This window comes from Pteropus medius, unplaced genomic scaffold, assembly GCF_902729225.1.
Source record: "Pteropus medius unplaced genomic scaffold, Ma_sr-lr_union100, whole genome shotgun sequence".
NCBI classification, from domain to species: domain Eukaryota; kingdom Metazoa; phylum Chordata; class Mammalia; order Chiroptera; family Pteropodidae; genus Pteropus; species Pteropus medius.
The window spans coordinates 1,662,617-1,681,238 of NW_024351735.1; the positions used below are offsets into that span (position 1 = coordinate 1,662,617).

Genomic DNA, 18,622 nt, shown 5'->3' on the forward strand with positions numbered 1-18,622 from the left:
TCTGAGTGCAATGTAAAGCAGCCCCACACCATAAATGCATTGTTTGCTTTTTGTGGTGAGAGATGAATATGGGGCTATTTCAAAGTACAAAGTCCAAGTGACACAAAATTATAATTTGCTTATTTAAGTTTTTGAATTATCTGTTTGACAGTTACGTGTTAAATGTGTATGTATAGAGGGAATAGAAGTGATACAAGGCTTAAGAAAAGTGTGGTTGAGTTCACACTTAGAAAATTTTTATTTATTAGATATTCTAAAAAGGTTTTAGGCTTCATTCAAAATATATTATTGCTGATTGGAAAGGACGACATTCGAGGACGAGGAGACTGGAGGAGTAAAATCAATATTTAGGGATATTTTAAGTGCTCTGTCACTATTATCTTCAAAGCTTCTAATTTTTAAAAAATTGTCTTTACCTTATTGCCCAGATATTTAAAATTCTGAACCTTCCGTAATCAAAAAGATGTCAACATTTTTGAGAATGTCTAATCATCTTGACTACCAGTGCACATTTTTCTTTTTAAAAATAAATTGGAGAATTCACATGACTAGGGAAAAATAAGAAATTATCTGTAGAGGTCAGTTGTGAACCTTTACAAAGAATAGCATGAAACTTTTATATACATTTTCTGTAATTTCAACTCTAGACTAGTGGCTAGTGATAATTTTAATTTTAGTATGTAATTCAGCCATATATTATTTGTATATTTTTATTTTAATACCTTAAATATTTTTATCAATATATACATATGAAATCATTAAGTTGTACACCTGAAATTAATATAATGTTCTATGTTAATTATATCTTAATTAAAAGTGTTATATACAACTAGTAAATATAATTATAGTACTTTTATTAATGAAACAGCATAATATTATTTTAAGTCAATTGCAAGTGACCTGATCATTTTTTTTCTTTCAGTATGCCTACTAGTGTACTTGAACACTTTTAAATTATAAAGTTATGTTTTACTATACTGAAGGATAACATACTGTACCTGGATTGCATGGTTTTTAAGTTAGGGAAAACAATCACTATTTTTACAATATTCAAAGAGAATTTTAGAAAATTAACAGTTATGATTTTTGGTAAATGTATTACTTTGGTCTGCTTTTTCTGTTCCTATTTCCTCCTGTTTGTTTCAAAATATCTTTATTTTCATGAAGGATGATTTAGGAGATTTGAAGTGCCCGCTTGTGATGAAATCTGATTGACTCTGCTAACCCTGAATGTGTTGCACAGTTGGGATTTTTCACTTAACCTTTTTTTCTAGTCCTATTTTTTTCTTATCTCTATCAAAAAGGAACTTTTTTCAGTTCAATTCAGTAAATATTTCCAGATCATCAGTATTTTATTAATTGATTTGATGCATTTATAAGTGATATCTTAGGGTGATTTATTTTGACTTTGTAATAATTTCAGTTTTATAAAGTTAGTCCAGTAGTAAGGTTAGATTGACAGAAATTAATTTTTAGAAACAGCTTTATATTACAAAGTGAGATAAAGTTGCATAATAAGCTGAGCGAAGTTCAGAAAATTTTAAATTCATATATAGAGTAAATTCGATGACTGCTTTAATGAGCAATTTTGCCTATTAAGATAGTCCCTAAAGTCTTGTAGGAACTCTATATCCTTGGAATGTATAATCCACATAATGCAAAGCCTTTGTAATTACTGTTCTTTGAAATTAATGATAGCTGCTCCTGAGGGTCTATCTTTAATTACAACAGCTGAGACTTTGGCAAAGATGCAACTTCTGCTTTCACCAGTGTAGCTATGAATACATGTGGACAATTAAATCCTAATCAGAACCTAATTTTCATTTTGGATAGCTTTGTTGGTGTTTATTGGACCCTAGATATACAAGAAATATTTTGATTTTTAGGTTTCTCTGAGAGGTTTAACCCACTGTAACTCAACTTGAGGATTTTGAGGACAGTAGTACAATAGAGAAAATCACTGATTTGAGTAGCTAGCTAGTCAGGATACAAATCTAAAACCTGCACAAGTGCATGTGCAAAGGGTGGAAAACACTTTCCTTTTGCCAATGAAGATAAAACTTCATTTTTTTCTCACTTTAATAAAAAGCATAAGAGCATTGGTATATTTACAGGTTGAACAGCAAGACTGTAAGAGTTTGATAGAGATAGGTAGATATGGGGGGGGTGGAGAATGAGTAAGTAACATTTTTTATATTAAATCAACAGGAACCATTGTAATACTGTTGTCTAGAGGATCTTAACTTGGGATACATAGACTTCAATGATTACTTGAAGCCCCTAATCATTTACAAAAATTAGTGTGGATTTTGTTGAGGAAAAGGTTTGTGACCTCATCTATAAACGGTGTGAGACACCCCTCCTCCAGAAATAAATTTAACAATAATAAACTTGAGAAAGGTAGTTTTTAGGGAACACATTTTCAGTTTTATAAACTGCAAGCTAGATAGTAGCAGAGCTAAAACTCAAACCTGGGTTTTTGACTGCCAAACCTTTGCTTCTTCCCCTAGTCCACATTTACTGCACCTTATTAGTGACCTCTCTTTTGATAGGTTTGTTCTCTCCTCTGCTTTACAAGTAAAACCTTGTTCATAGAGACATTTCAAGCTCATGTAAGCATTTTAGTGTAGCATCTTAGAAGAAGCTATGAACTATGAGCAAAAAAGCATCTATAAAGGGAGATACGAACAAATATTTTTAATATAAATGGATTAAAACATTGCTACAAATTTTGTGCAATTAATATACTAGAACAAATCAAAAGGGGCGAAGCTTTTATAAAATCAGCAATTTCTTTGTTAGTAGAATTACATATTGCAGTGGTGGTTAGGGAAGTCTGTAAGCCCTTTGAGCTTGGCATGATAGTCTTACAGGTTTATACGTCTGTTACATTCTCTGTGGTGCGTTTTGTGTGAGAACATAATTAGCCAAGGAAGAGGAAATGAATTCAGCAAACAGCAAAAGAACAAATTTTAAAGAAAAGTTCCATAAATCCATCTTTCTTTCTCTCTAGAAAACCCAGTTTTGTGTGTGTTTGCAAATGTCTGTCAAGCCCATTTCAATGAATTAAGCCTAGTATTTTAGTTTTTCCAAACTACGCCTGCTCATCTGAGGTATTGTGCGCATACAAATATAAGCACTATTATATATGTTCTCTCTGAAGGCTAAAAAGAGACTAGGCTTCACAGGTCAATAACTAGTGTAACTATTTGAAAAAGAATGGAAGAATGTTAAATGATTAACATTAAGCTGAAAGGTTTGAAATATTACACTTATGTGATTAAACATGCACTAATAATCGCAAACACTTATATAGCACTTTACCATAAATCAATCATTGCTCTATAGATAGTGTATATTCAGTTAGTCAGTATAGCATGAGAGTGTCATTTAACTGAATTAATTTACTAAATAGATATTTGTCGATTTTTATATTTTTATGTATTAAGAAAGCAAGGCACAGAGAGATAAGGCAACTTGTTCAAACAGTAAGGGGCAAAACAGGATTTGGAACCAGTGATCTGGCTTTATCAAACTGTCACTAAAAATACTTCTCTCTGATCTATGGCATGCATAAGTCAAATAATTTTCTTTTAAAAACAATCTGTCTGAACTACTTATGCTACATTTTTTAAAGGAAAATTATTTACTACAGATTTGTTGTCTGAAAAAAAATCTAATAATTCTGTTTTGGTCACCTTATGTTTAATGTGACTATCCAAAAGTAGGACTAAAATTTTTAGTCCAGTAGGAGCATAGTATCACAAAAACAGGGAAAATGATTAAAGTTTATTTCTCTGAATAAGGTGATATGACCAGTATTCTGGTTACTTTTCTCTTTGGGACCCACTAATATTCAAGTTTTGCCTACAGGTTTCTTTGAAGTCCTTTAGGTCTCCAGTTCATCTAATTGGTGTAATCCCCACCAGGTTTATTTCAGTATTTTAGACATCACATGATTAAACTGCTTCTATAGAATTTTTGAGAAACCTGATTTTAAAATGTGATATTAGAAATAGACAGGTTAAAATCCATCCTTGATGGGAGCGTTAGTAAGGAAGCACTATTAGCTTGTTGTTGATATAAAAGAAGATTGAATAGTTGCCAGTTACTACCTTCTCAAATTTTAACTTAACTATGGAAAAAACTTCAATTTTTAAATGAATATTTTGCCTTTTCATGAGAAGGATGTATAATTAGATAAATTTATTTAAGAATTGTAATTGTGTATTAGTGTTTTCTGAGCATGACTCCATTACAAATACACATGATCCAATATTAAATAGTTATCTTTAAAAATGTGGTTTTTTTACCTTATCTTTCTGGCCTCAGCCATGCATTTCTTGTTTTTAGATTTAGCTGATCACAATAATTGAATAATGATTTGTGGCTATATTTTCCACACTGAGATGTGTAGAAAATGAAACTACTGTTGAATTCTTTGGACCAGCAGAAAAGAATAGCTTAATATTTTTAAATGAGAAGAACATCTTAAATAGCAAGAATGATTCAGATCACAGTTCATTGAGATTAGAGGAAAATCTGAGGAATTCTGTTGGTTTTTAACAAGAAAAGAATCCAGAGCAGAAGGAAAAGTTTATTCAGTGTTGGTTCATTCCTTGTTAGAAACTTATCAAGCAACGTGTCTTGTATTACCTGTATAGTTATTTTTTCTACATTAATAGAAAATGAATTGTGTGGATTTTTAAATGTGATCAATTTTAGACATGATTTTGTTTTTGGGGAAGGGAGCGGATAGATTTTCTACAAGGATTAAATAAAGAGCTCTTATTCTTTTTCTTCCAAGAGTTTTATGTTTTTAATTCCCTTGAAAATTATGTCATTATCTTCAGTCATCTGATTATTCCTTTGTATTTCCCCAATGCCTTTTAAAAAGTCTCATAGCCATAATAGATTAGCTACTAATTTCATCCCTGTGCTTTTACAACAATTCCCTAACTCCTTTTGTGTATAATTTCCATCTGCTGAGCAGAGAATGCACTCAGTTTGGGATTATATTGATTGACTTATTCCTCATCTTTCACAGCCCTGTAGTACAGTTAACTTCCATATTTTACACTCTTCTAGCAACATATCTAATTTCCAGGATGTTTGTTAGGCAAACATCTCTGTATTTATATCTGCATAGGGAAGACAAAATGTGGCTTTAAGCTGGCAAAGTGTTGACTTTCTTGCTGTTTTCATTAGCTTTTCTCTGTGTTTACAATGCAGTAACTTAGAGGAATGCATTCTTTATATTTAATACTTGGGCTCACTGGTAGTAACAATTACCCTCTTATCGTGTTCATCTATAATTATTATAAAACAAGGTTGATATGTAGAGAAGGATAGGAAATCCAGGATAGTTTCCATGTTATGAAATAGGTTGCAAGTTATCCTTCACTACTTTACTCCACAGTAGAGCAGTTCTGTTTTAGTCAAACCAGTGAGAACTTGGGCATTTAAGGCTGAAGAAAGGATTAGGACTGGAGGATTGAGTTAGTGAAGAGTTGAACTGTTTTCTCACCTTTCTCTGTAGCCAGGATGACCTTGGCCTCTTTGTGGAACCTGATCTATTTTTACCAAGGCTCCTAGACTCCAAAGGGAGAGAAACCAGGGGATTCCTAACCTTCGGGGGCCCCTTAACTTTAATTATTCTCCTGATGAAAAGCAGCTGGACTGGAAGTAGTCGTTCACATAGCTCAGACTCTTGGGATAGTCTTTAAAGCATGTAAATTAGTTTTAACTTTATTCTCATTTGGCTGTGTATAATTAGATACACAGGATCCTCCTTGGGTCTGGAGGGAGAGCCTGCCCCAAATTTTTAGAGAAATCCATCCAAACAGTACAGGACATTAAAACAGAATTAGGACTTCTGAGTCACCACAAATTCTTGGAAATCTTTGAGTACTAGTTTTTGCTTCTAGTTTTGGAAACCTCTCATATTGGTTGTTGGTTGATCCAACATAGACAACCGAATATGATTTATTGTGATAAAATAGTTAAACCTCATAGTTTAAAAAATAATTCCTTGCTTGCCCATTTTCTTTGTCCTTAAGGCAACAGACTAAATGTCAGCAATAAATATAAATGAATAAGCCTTAAGATATGCGCTGGTAAACCTTAGACCTTTCCTTTCTGGAGTGCCCAAATTTTATTGGTCACAATTATCCAGATTGGCGGTTCTCAAGTTGTGGTCCCTGGATCATCAGCATCACCTGGGAATGTATTAGAAAAAAAACTCTTTGGCCTCAACTTGGACATATTGAATTGGAAACTGTGGAGGTACGACCATAATCTGCTCTAATAAGTCCTCCAGGTGATTCTGATGTATGTTAGAGTTTAAGAAACAGCAACCCTAGGTCATCAGGGATGAACCATGGTATTTTGCTTTGCTAGTCCAAAGCAAATAGTGTAAATACCTTGTTATTGATATGGGTATTACTGCCTATGTGAACACCAAGAATAGGCATCCTGTGTTATTAATATTACATTAAATAGTACCCAACATAAAATTGTTGGTGACCTGCACATTGCTTTTCTACTTCCTTGTCTTCTTGCTGAGTATCTGGAACAAGGTAGCTGCTTGGGAAATATTTAAGTGAACTCAGTGCCTGCCCCCATTTTACCCTCAGAAAGCAAAACCACATTCTTTTCTTATTTCTTTTGGATTCTTTCTCTGCAGGAGTGTTAAACCTGGAAGTGAAGTTCCCAGTTAAGAATATTTCTTTCTCTTACTAGTGACAGTGGTTGAAAGATTGCTGATACTAAAAATAAAAAAGAAGAAAGGGAAAAAAGAAATGGTTTTTATATAGTTGATTGAATGATTTCCTCAGAATGACTTGCCTGTAGATCTCAAACTTAGCTTACATCAGAATCACCAGAATAGCTTGTCAGGTTACAGATTGGTAGGCCCAACTCCTAGAGTTTCCGATTCATTAGGCCTACAGTGAGACCAGAAGATTTGCATTGCTGACAAGTTTCCAGGTATACTGATATTGCTGGTCTCTCAGGACCACAATTTGAGAACTGCCCTTAGTTCACTAACACCAGTAATACAGGTAATTTCTTGAATGCGAATATTAGTTCCTGGTGCTTGTATAGCCATTGTTCTATAATTAGAAAGTTTAGTGCATGCCTGGATAGCAAACATACTGAATAATATTTTTTCCAGGGGTGTCTGTTAAGATCTTTTTCAATACAAGACTTTTTTCTTAAGACTTTAAAAACTCATTCAAAACTCACCTACCTGAATAGCTGAATTTAATTTAGTGGAATAGATTCTTTACCCAAATATTGCCACACTGATTACTTCATTTCTCTGTTTCTCTGCTTCTTTTAACCTCAGTTTTGTCCAGAGTTTAGCTAAGCAACTCCATTGTATTGCTGCCTCAGCATTCATTTTGTTTAGCCAAGCAGCCTGCAGTGGCCTTAGACACTAGTCCTCTCATGTAAGTGCATGCTCCTGGTAGTAGCCCTCCGAGTCACAAGCACATGGAAATTTCTGGTATGACTTCCCCAACAGCCCTTGTGATCTAGTCTCCTCTGCCTTCCATTGCTTTCCCCTTATTCTCTCCTTGGATAAGTAAGGCTCCATGTGGCTTACCAAAACTCTGCTCTTTTGGTTTGAATTGGCCAGTTTGGCCTTAGCCCAGGAACCCCAAAGCACTCTACTCATAGACGCTAATAAGGGCATGTGCCCCAGGTCCCACCTTTCTCTGCACTCTGCCTTAACCTCCTCATATGGCCTCTTGAGGTATGTTAAGGACCTGTGAGTAATAAACTCTTTTTCAATTCCTCTTATGGTCTGTTGTTGAACTTTGACTCACCATCTGGTACCCTGTGGTCCACTTATAAGTGTTAATTCGACCAGTTCATAACAAGTTTACTTAATTTTCCAGTATAATTTTATACCCATCATATGTTACCTGTGTATCTTCTAAGTTGATATTTGCTTCTTTATTTTCTGTTCTTAAATACAAGTTTCCTAAAGAATGGGAAAGTTGACATTTATTGTGGATTTCTTTTCTCACAACTAAACACAATTTTATAGATTTGACTCCTTGTCATTTGAATTCTTACATATTCTTAGCATCTCCTGAAACAAGTTAAAATGAGGTAAAACTGAGGCTTTTTTCTCCTGAACCCTTTTTTTACCTCTTTTACCTTACTAAATGGATGGTTTAAAGAAGAAAACCTGAAACATATCAGTGAATAAGAATTCTTAAATTATAACAGTTGAATATTTTCAACCATAGCCACACAAATACATACATCCCTTTGCAGATTAAATTCACAGTTACTCTACCAGACAGGTTCTGAACTAATTCTCAAGAAAAAAAGTCTCGAAGACAGTTTTAGTTTTTCTTTTAATGGAATATCGCCCACAAATTTATGGAAAGGCTTATCAAATCAGTACCTTTTTTGTTAAAATCGATGGTTGGTGTTACCCCGTAATTTCAGTGTCCCCATAACCGCTTTTTTTTTCCTATGCCAGGGATTTTGTTTGCCACTGTTTTCCCATTCCAGAAAGTCTGGAATAGCCTTGTAGAAGTGTCTTTGTGTTAACATCTTTCCTTGAGTAATTTTTGTTATCAAATTAAGACAGTTGGTCACTTTTATGTCATTTACATATGTTTATTATACATACCAGTTGTGTTAAATTATAGGTTTGCTTCAGATTCTTATTAATGTACTGACTTAAAAAATATCTTTTAACTTACTGTAATTATAATAGACATGCAAATGCCACTAATCAATTTCCAAATGTACATGTTACCCATATAATTATTACTCAATATGTCATACCGTTATTGATATTGCTATGTGAATGCCAGCTCACATCATGGGAATTTGTGAGGGGTATAGACCATCACTATCACCTTGCTCAGAATTTCTAGTTCTTAAATTATTTTGCACTTCATTTTTATGTACCAGTCTCTTATCTTTATTACCCTGAGATTTAGTAGGTATAATTACCCTGATTGTTTCTTTATAGTCTCTACTTTTTTCTTTGGGTCTCTTGGGTAATGACACTTCATTAAACTACCTCAGTGATACATAGGCAAATAATAAATCATTAAAGGATAAAATGTTCTTTTGTGTATATCTGAGTTTTAAAATGTATAGTAATGCTATTTCATTTTCAAAAATGTATCTACAGTGCTTATTTTAAATATCTTTTCTGAAAATTTCCTTGAATGCTTAACTTAGAGAAAAGAAAAAATCTAGAATTGGAGGCAGTCCCAAATTTTACTGGATGTTTCACTAATAAAAAATACCTTTTCTTAAAGAATGTGTAGTATTTTAATGTGTGGATTATTACTATATAGATATTACCATATAGTATCCTGAAATTAAGGCTTAAGTAATATTTTAGTATTATACTGAAATCAAGACATAAACATGAAGCTAGTTATTATAACAGGTCATTAAGATTTGGGCAGTTATAGTTTGTTATTGTTTCCATTGTGCATACAATCAGAATTAAGATTTAAATACCTCTAGAATCCAGACACCAAGCCTGGACTTGAAAAATAACCTAGCAGAAACTTGAGGCAAGTTTCTTAAATTTTCTGCATCTCAATGTTTTGTCATCTGTAAAATGGGAATAATACTACCAATCAGTGAAGATAAATGAGGTATTGTGTATAAAGTACCTGCACAGTGTATAACATGTATTATATCTGTTTACAGTGACTGTTAATTAAAATTTGGTATAAAACTAGCAAAATTTCTTAGTAGTTAGTGTTTTCTTTTGCAATATATAAAAATCCGAGAGCAAATTCATCTATGTCACAATGTCATTTTCTCTACTAGATGGCTGCTTAAGAGTTGTGAGCTGATTCTGAAAAGCAGATGAGAATGTACTAAAGGGAAGAGAAAGAGAGGGACTTAATGAAAAGAGAGAAATGAGAGAAGAGAAAAGAATACAAGGATATGAGAGAGAAGGCACTAAGATACGTAGAAAACAGACCCCTCCCACCCACCCTTAAAATGAAAAAGGAGTAAAAAGGAAGCAGAAATCAGGAGAAAAAAGTGAACAGAGAGGACAATAAAGATATCTTTCTGACCATAATTCTCTACATATTCCTACCTTTTTCTTTCTCTTTTTTTGTAGATATTCCTTTGTCATTTTTCATGCATGGACTGAGTTCTGATCATAATCATATGATGGTAAATTTCATTGAAGAGTGGTAAGTATTTGAAGTAATGGCTTTGCTGATGCTATTACTTATATTACTGTATTGATTTTTTAAACCTACTTTGGGTAAACACTTCTACTTTATAATTGATTTACAAATAATTTGGCATTAAAAAGTTATATAAAGAATGTATATATTTTTTCAAAGATTGGAATACTTTTAAAGTATGTACATATTTATGTTTACAGTAAATATTTATTGGGTACTTATTTTATAAGGAGCTGTGGATGATACAGGAGCTATAAAAATGGGTAAATCATAGTCCAGTGGATAAGATTGGCCCATACAAAATTGACTTTCGTTTAACATAAATATTGAATCTTTGAATATCTAATTTGGAAAGTCAGGCCGACATGCAAATATTGCTTAGAACATTGGTGTATTCAAGATTTAAAATTGCTTTTTGAACCAATACTTAAGCAGGATAAGAAAGTTATTTCGTAGCCAGATTTTTACATGTTTAATCAAAAGTAGTATTGCCATATTTGAACACCTGTACATTAATCATATGGATCTTAAATTATATTTGGTGTATTCTAAAAACAAAACATCTCAGAGGATGGAAATTAGTCCAACTGTTGACATTTAAAAAAACAAAAGTTGCATAGTCATAGACAAAAGTACTCTAGGCAAATAAGTTTTCTAAGTAGTTCGAAAATTCGGGTAGGGATCTGGGCTCTTTAACTTAAGAAGCTATCAAACTCTTAAGATATCAACGTCCATACAGTGTACAGTTCCTTGCTTATGCCTGTATGTGGAACCACAGACAAGTTTTTTAAAAATAGAGCCTGAAAGTACTAGAGAGAGGGCTAGGTATAGAAGACAAAATATTTTATACTTTACAATACAGTTTTCAGCCTTACTGTAACATTGATGGAAAGAGTGATGCATAGAAGCGGACATTTAGTGAACGGCAGAATCAGGACAAAAAACCCATGTCTGCTGATTTATAGTATAACATCCTTTCTCTACTATTATAAGTATTTAAAAAATAATTCTTCAAACCAATTTTATAATGACAATTTGGAAGGAAAATGAGAAGTTGTATTGTTAAGTGACAAGAGTATGAGAACTCTAGCCAGGTTGCCTTAGCCGCTTATAACCAGGCCTGAGAATTTAGATTTTTTTCCCCTGTCCAGTGAACTCAAAAAGAGTCTGGTGGCTTTGGCTAGAAATAAATGATAAAGATTTATTTAAGAGTTTTAGGGTTTACAAACCAGAAACACAACTAGGCACTACACAGAGTGTTCCAAAGAAGGAAGAAAAGCTAAGAGTTCTTATAATCAAAAATACATTCTTGACTGGGATGTTTGTGTGGTACGATGAGGGAGAAGATTGGCATGGCAGTGGTGAATCTTAAAAAGGTATCTCCTAGTATATAGTGGTTAATTGGTTTGCCTTTCTAATGTCTAGTACCCAAAGAAATGGGCGTTCTAAGGAATATGAGAGTATTATGGTCCAAGAGAGAGAGAGAAATTAGAAAAGGTGCCCTTCAAAAAACCTACTTCTTGTATCACGAACTGGCCTTATTCTCATCATAAGGAAAATAATAGTTTTTATTGTTTCGTTTTGTATATATATGAGATAATGTTAACTAAACTTACTGTAATCATTTCACAATTTATGTAAGTCAAGTTATTATGCTGTATACCTTAAACTTACACAGTGCTGTATGTTAAGTATTTCTCAATAAAACGAAAAGGAAAAAAAAGTACATTCTTGAGAAGAATCAGTCCTACATTCTTAACCTTTGGATTGGTCTGAGATGGTAATCCCCTAGGTCAGTGGTGCCCAGCCTTTTTGGCACCAGGACCAGTACTCCTGTGAGAATCTAATGCCTGATGATCTGAAATGGAGCTAAGGTGGTGATACTAGTGCTGGGGAGTAGCTACAAATACAGATGAAGCTTTGCTCGTTCACCCACCACTCACCTTCTGCTGTAATGCCTGGCTCCTAACAGGCCATGGACTAGTACTGGTCCACAGCCTGGGGACCCCTGCTATAGATGACTGGTGGTCTGGATATGTGAACAGGACTGGAAAGTTCAAAAGTTTAAATTCCCAGGCTAGTTAAGAATAGAATCATCTCTCCAAGCCTCAATCTATTTGATTTTAGTAATTTAACAGCTTGACTATAGTGACTCCATTTTATTTCTTCACTCTGTTCTTCATTGCTTTTTAATGTGAACGTGTCAGTTTATATAATCACCAGAAGGAAATGAGAGTTCTCATTGTTCTGTACCTTTACAGTGTTTGATATCGTCAAACTTTAATAATTTGCTGATCTAAGAGATATGGAAAAAAATACCTCATTGTGGTTTTAGTTTTTGTTCTCTAATTGGACATCTTTTCATACATTTTTTGGCTATATGTGCTTTTTCTTCTCTTTAGCATCTTTTTAGGTGTTTTGTCCATTGTTCTTATTGGGATGTGGAGGTTTGGTGCAGTTTCATTTTTCAATATTTAAATGATCTGTTTCAAATCTGTTTTGGTATAAGAAGTAAAATAGAGCTACAGCTTTGTGTTTTTATTTTTCAGTTGGCTAGGCATTTGTTTCAATACCATAGATTTACCACTAATTTAAAATACCAATATTAGCATCTTCAAAATACTGCGATTTTTTTTTCTCTTTTTCCTGACTGAGGTGTTCCATTGTTTATTTTTGTGTCAGTGCCACAGTTTTGTTATGAATTACTTATTATCCCCTTCTTTTTTATTACTAGAACCTGAATTTAATTGAGTGGTAGTATAACCAACTAATTATAGTTGCTGTAGCTATTAAGTAAATTTTCCTCCAGTTATTCTCTAAGAATTTCCTTGATCATTGTTTCTTCCTCCATATGACTTTTACTATGATTTTTGTCAACTTGGAGGTTAAATCAGTTTTGAAGGCTTAATGTAAGAAGATTCTGCATATGCACAGTAATAAGCACTTCTCAAAAATAGAATATGCATATTCCCACTTTAAGCAAATCTTCTATGACCCTCAGAGTTTTTTAGATGTCTTCATACCAGCCCAGTTCATTTCTTAAGTTTATTCTTAATTATCTTATATTTTTAGTTGCTATAGTGAATGGAGTCTTCATTTTTAAGAGATTATACATTCACAAAGACAAAGATTAGAAAGGTAAGATATAAACTGATAAATCGCTCTCTTCCTCATTCCTAAATCACCTAGTGTTCATTTCTCCATAGCAACTAAAGTTATTGATTTCTTTTAGAGATAATTTATATGCATTTAATTAAACACTCTTGTATTTTTATTATTTAAACATAAAAAATTCAAGCACATATGAAAATACAATGCTATAATGAACCCTTATCAAACTTCAGCAGTTATAAACCAGATAATTTTTAAGCAAACCTAGATACCACATTATCTTCCCCCGCTTGTTTAGTCTGTGTGTGTGTGTGTGTGTAAAATCAACTTTATTGAGAATGCAGCCTGCACTTCTTTTTCTAGGGAGAAGAGATGAAAGATATGAATCATGGGTTAAGAAATGTGAAACCTAAAAGTAGAAGTCTGAACATGCATACATAACTATAAAAGTTTTATTCTAAGGAAATAGAACAATATTCAAAGATAAAGTTATTGAGAATTTCTGTCAAAGATACCAAACCTGAGATATATGAAGTCCATCTAATACTTAGACTAGGATATCATGATGACAATGCAGAACACCAGAGACAAAGAAGATTTTCAAAGCTGCCAGAGAAAAGGATTGCCCATAATTGAGTGAAAATTAAATTGGGGGCAGTTTCTTAACAGAAGCAGTGGATGGCAATCAGTAGTGGGATAATGTCTTCAGAGTGCTGAGAGAAAATAGCAGTCAGCCTAGAATTTTATACCCAGGAAAATTTAACCTGGTACACCATGTCTACCAGAAAAAGAGAATTTATCATTCAATTATAAAAGAATTAAAATATTCCCATTAAAAGAAGGAAAAAGACCAAGATACCTGTTATCACTTACATGGTCAGTGATAACAGGTATCTACATATCCGCAAGTTGAACCAACCATGCATGGATCAAAAATACTTGGAAAAAAATATTCTATTGTTGCTGTTATGTATTCCATAGTTAGGCCTAGGATGGTTGTGGTCTGTTCTGAACATGTACAGCCTTTTTTTTTTTTTTTTTTTTGTGATTACTCCCTAAAGAATACAGTATAACTATTTACATAACATTTACATTGTATTAGGTATTGTGAATTATCTAGAGATTAAAGTATATGGGAGGATATGCTTAGGTTATATGCAAATACTATGCCATTTTATGTAAGGGACTTGTACATCTGCAGATTTTAGTGTATGCAGGGGTCCTGGAAGCAATCCCATGTGTATACAGGAGTACAACTGTATTTGACAGATTTGACATATACTAGAATCCCTAGCCAGCACAATAAAACAAGCAAATAGTATAAGAAATGGAAAGGAAGAAACTAAATTATACGTCACTATTATCTGACTTTGAATTTCAGTTTCAGCATTTCCTAGCTTTGTGCCCTTGGGCACATTATTTAAGTTCCCTGCACATCTTTTTCTAATTTAAAATAAGGGTATCTTATAGGTATATTATGAGGATTAAATGGATCTATACATATCTAATGCACTTAGATAAGTGTCTGGTGCCTAGTAAGTGTCATAGATAAATGTTAGCCATTATTGTTATCATTATCATCATACCATTTAAAACAGCAGTGAATGAAATGTAACTTTTAAAGATACCATGCATAATAATTTAAAAATTACGAAGTACCTTAGAATAAATTTTTTTTAATGTGTAAAAACCTCATAGAAAAAAAATTATAAAACTTTACTAAAAGATATTAATGACATGAATAAGTGGAGAGATATATACCATATTCACAGATAGACTAATGTAACAATGTCATTTTTCCCAAAATTGATCAATAGAGTCAGTGAAGTTCCATTTAAAGCCTAAACAAGATTTCTTATTAGACAAACATATTTTAAAATGTGTATGTGAGAACAAAGATGCTTCAAAGAACAAGATTTGTTTTTTTCTTTTCTTTTAGTTATGCTAAACATATATCAAGATCTATTATGGTATGGTACTTACAGGGATGCACTAAAACAACCAGTAAAATAGAGCAAAGAGCCTAGAATTCGTGCGTATGTGGGAAGTTGATTTATGTCAGAGATGGTATGATATTATACGTAAATAGAGAAAGGGAAGATTATTAAAATAAATGCTAGCAAATTTTGAAAAAAATTGAGCCCTCATTACTTACCTTCGACAAAAATGAATTTCAGGTAAAGACTCAAAGGTGAAAGGCAAAACTATAAACTTTTAGAAGAGAATACAGGGGATTATTTTTATGACCTTTAGGGGAATTATTTCTTAAAGTTGATCAAAAGCAAAAGAGAAAACACAGAATGTAAAGTAAAAATTCATAATTTTTACTACATTAAAATTGAATATTTTGTTTCAAAAAACTGAAAGGACAAGTTTAAAAAGTGGAGGATTATATACAATATGTATAATTGGTGAAAAGTTAGTATCTCAAAAATATTTGTTGCAAATACACAGAATAAACAGCCTCATAGAAAAATGGGCATAACACTTGAACAGGCATTTTACAAATGTGAAAACACAAATGGTCAATAAATATACTCATATAGTAGATTATCAGTCTCATTAAAAATTAGAGAAAGGCAAACTACAATGAGATATCATTTGCACCTATCAGATTGGCAGAAATTAAAGTCCGCCAGTATCAAGTGTTAGTCAGGATATGGAGCAACTGGAACTCTCATACACTGTTGGTGATAGTACAAAAATTCAATATGTTAAAAGACTGAGAAATTAGACCACAAAAATTAAAGTTCTTCTGTGGGAGAAAAATGCCATAAACATATTTAAAGACAAATATCGCAACATTTATGACAGATAAAAACTAATTTCTATATAGAGTCCTTACAAATCATTAAAGACCATCTTACCTGTAAAGAAAAATTGAGAAAAAGATAGGAACAAGTGATTCACAGAAAAAATAAACTAGGTAACCTCACTCATAATGAAAGAAATGTATATTAAAACCAGGATCTATTTTTATTGTTTGCAAAGATTAGTTTGATAAAATATTTTTTAAAAAATTTTTACAGAGACTCTTCTTATATAAGTAAAAATTTATTAAAACAATGATAAAGGTCAGATAAAGACAGATGAGTTAAGAGACTAATGCACAGCCTGAGAAGTAGCTGTAAAATCAGGATTGTGAAGTCACAAAAGTCAGGAGAAGAGTGTCTTATGTTTCAAGAGCTGATTGGTCAAGAGTGTCAAATGTATAGTGGGCCAAGTGAGTTATGAGCCAGAAATGTACTAATGTGAGTGAGAAATTGAAGTGGACATTGGTGACTGAAGATTGCTGTTTAAGTAGAGTAATGGAGGTAGAAATCCTAGACTGTTGGACAAGATAAAGAGAAGCAACGTGGGTAGGGATGAAATTCAGAATATAGTGGATAGATCATTGAGACAATGGGAGTGTAGGAGAAAAACAAGACCTAGTTTTCGTTGTTTCAATTCTTTGATACTTAGTTCCTTCATTTATAACAGGAGTTGGCAAACTTTTTCTGTAAAAGGCTAGATAATAAATACTTTGGTCTTTGTGGGCCATAGTGTTTCTGTCACATTTATTCACCTATGCTTTTCTAATAGGAAAACAGCCATAGATAAGTGAATGGATATGGCTGTGTTCCATTAAACTATAGACCTTTGAATTTCATAGAATTTTTTTAAGTAACATGAAATAATATTCTTGATTTTTTTTCAGTCATTTATCTGTGGGCCCTACAAAAACTAGTGGTAGGCTGGATTTTACCTACAGGCTATACTTTGCCAACTTCTGATCTATCAAATGAAAATTTGGACTAAAATATATTTCATTTACCTTGTATAGTCTTGACTGGGGGATTCTTAAGCTCACTAAGTGTATGTTTAGTTTATCAAATGTATGATCTGATTTAACCTGTTTATCAGAAGTATTTTTTAGTCTCAACTATTTAGAACTCTGCATAACTTAGAATTTATGTATTTGTGATTAAATTTCTGAGAATATTTTTTGTTCATCATTTATTCAGGTACTCTTTCCTGAGATTACTAGAAGTGAGATGATTTATGTTATATCTATTTACTATCATTGCAATAATTTTTTCAGTCTTTTAAAATACTTATTTGAAGTATATTTGGGAGTAGAAAATAAATAGAAAATCAGTATTATTTGGCACAAATAAAAGTAATAGTAAAACAAGTTAGAACAGTATTATTTTCCAGAAAATCCTGAAACTAAGGTATTGTTTTTTTGTTGTTGTTGTTGTTAAAAAGAGAGATTAGCAAATTTTTAGAGATGTTAAAGGTAAATTAACAGTAAGCTGATTAATGTGAAAATTTGAAAGAACTGAAAAAAAATTTTTCAGTAAGGCTTCGTACATCTACAGTCATCCTGAGTTGCCCTATATTAGGAAATCTTTACATAACTGATAGCAGTCGAGTCTTATTAAAGGAACTCTAGGGCTCTCTAAGTTGCTCAACACTAAGTATTGTCATTAATTAAAGACTCTTTGATAGCAATTAGGTAAATATTTTGCTGGTTTATTTAGTAATCTCTTTAACCAGTGGTCCCAAGCATTAAAGTCTTTAATGTTTAATGGTAGTTTTAGGAAACTCAGTACAAATATTTTTTTTAAATGTACTTTGAGAAGATTAAGTCTTTAGACTTGGCTATTTGACATAGAAGGAATTTATTCTTTTGTCACTAAGATGTGTCTGGAAAAAAATGTATTACCATACATAATTGCATGCAGAGTAATGCACTACAAAGAAGTTAGTGACTTACCCAAGGTTAATTAGTTAATTGCAGAGCTAGAATTAAAACCGATATCACTTGATTTCTGACCTAGTTAACTTTACAATACTGTGCTGCTTGACAAAACTATCACCTGGTACCATAGTAGAGGCTTCAAGATTACACTAATGGTTAATTGTGTGCAGTTATTGTGTACTAGGTTCTGCAACCATGTCAGGTACTTGATGCCATTAGCCTCAAAGAAGTTAAGTATTTTGCCTAATATATAACATTGTTAACTAATGGTAGAACCAAAATTTGAACATTATGATCTTTTGCTTTTCTAAGTAACATTCATTCTTAATCTGTCCAGTATTTGGATCTAAGCTTTCTCTTACAAGTTGAGACACTCTCTTTCACTCCCAGTAATTGCCAAGTCCCTTTCATTTCCCCTTTAGCTTTTTAGTTCCTTTATACCTTTTTTCCTCATCTCTGCCCTTTGAGCACCTCCAGCACAGTGTTAAAGGAAGCACAGTGATAGTGGGTATCCTGGTTTTATTCGTAATTTAAGAAATAGTGTTTCTGACATTTACCAATTTGCTGTAAATTT

General features: G+C 32.6%; 1 protein-coding gene across 1 annotated transcript in view; it reads left to right on the forward strand.

The window, feature by feature from the left end:
- The window catches only part of TEX15 (testis expressed 15, meiosis and synapsis associated), a 67,175-nt gene that overhangs the window by 664 nt on the left and 47,889 nt on the right, over window positions 1-18,622 (forward strand). The window contains exon 2 of the mRNA XM_039846436.1: window positions 10,121-10,196. The gene's annotated coding sequence lies outside the window, so the exon portion shown is untranslated. The remainder of the gene's footprint in view (window positions 1-10,120; window positions 10,197-18,622) is intronic.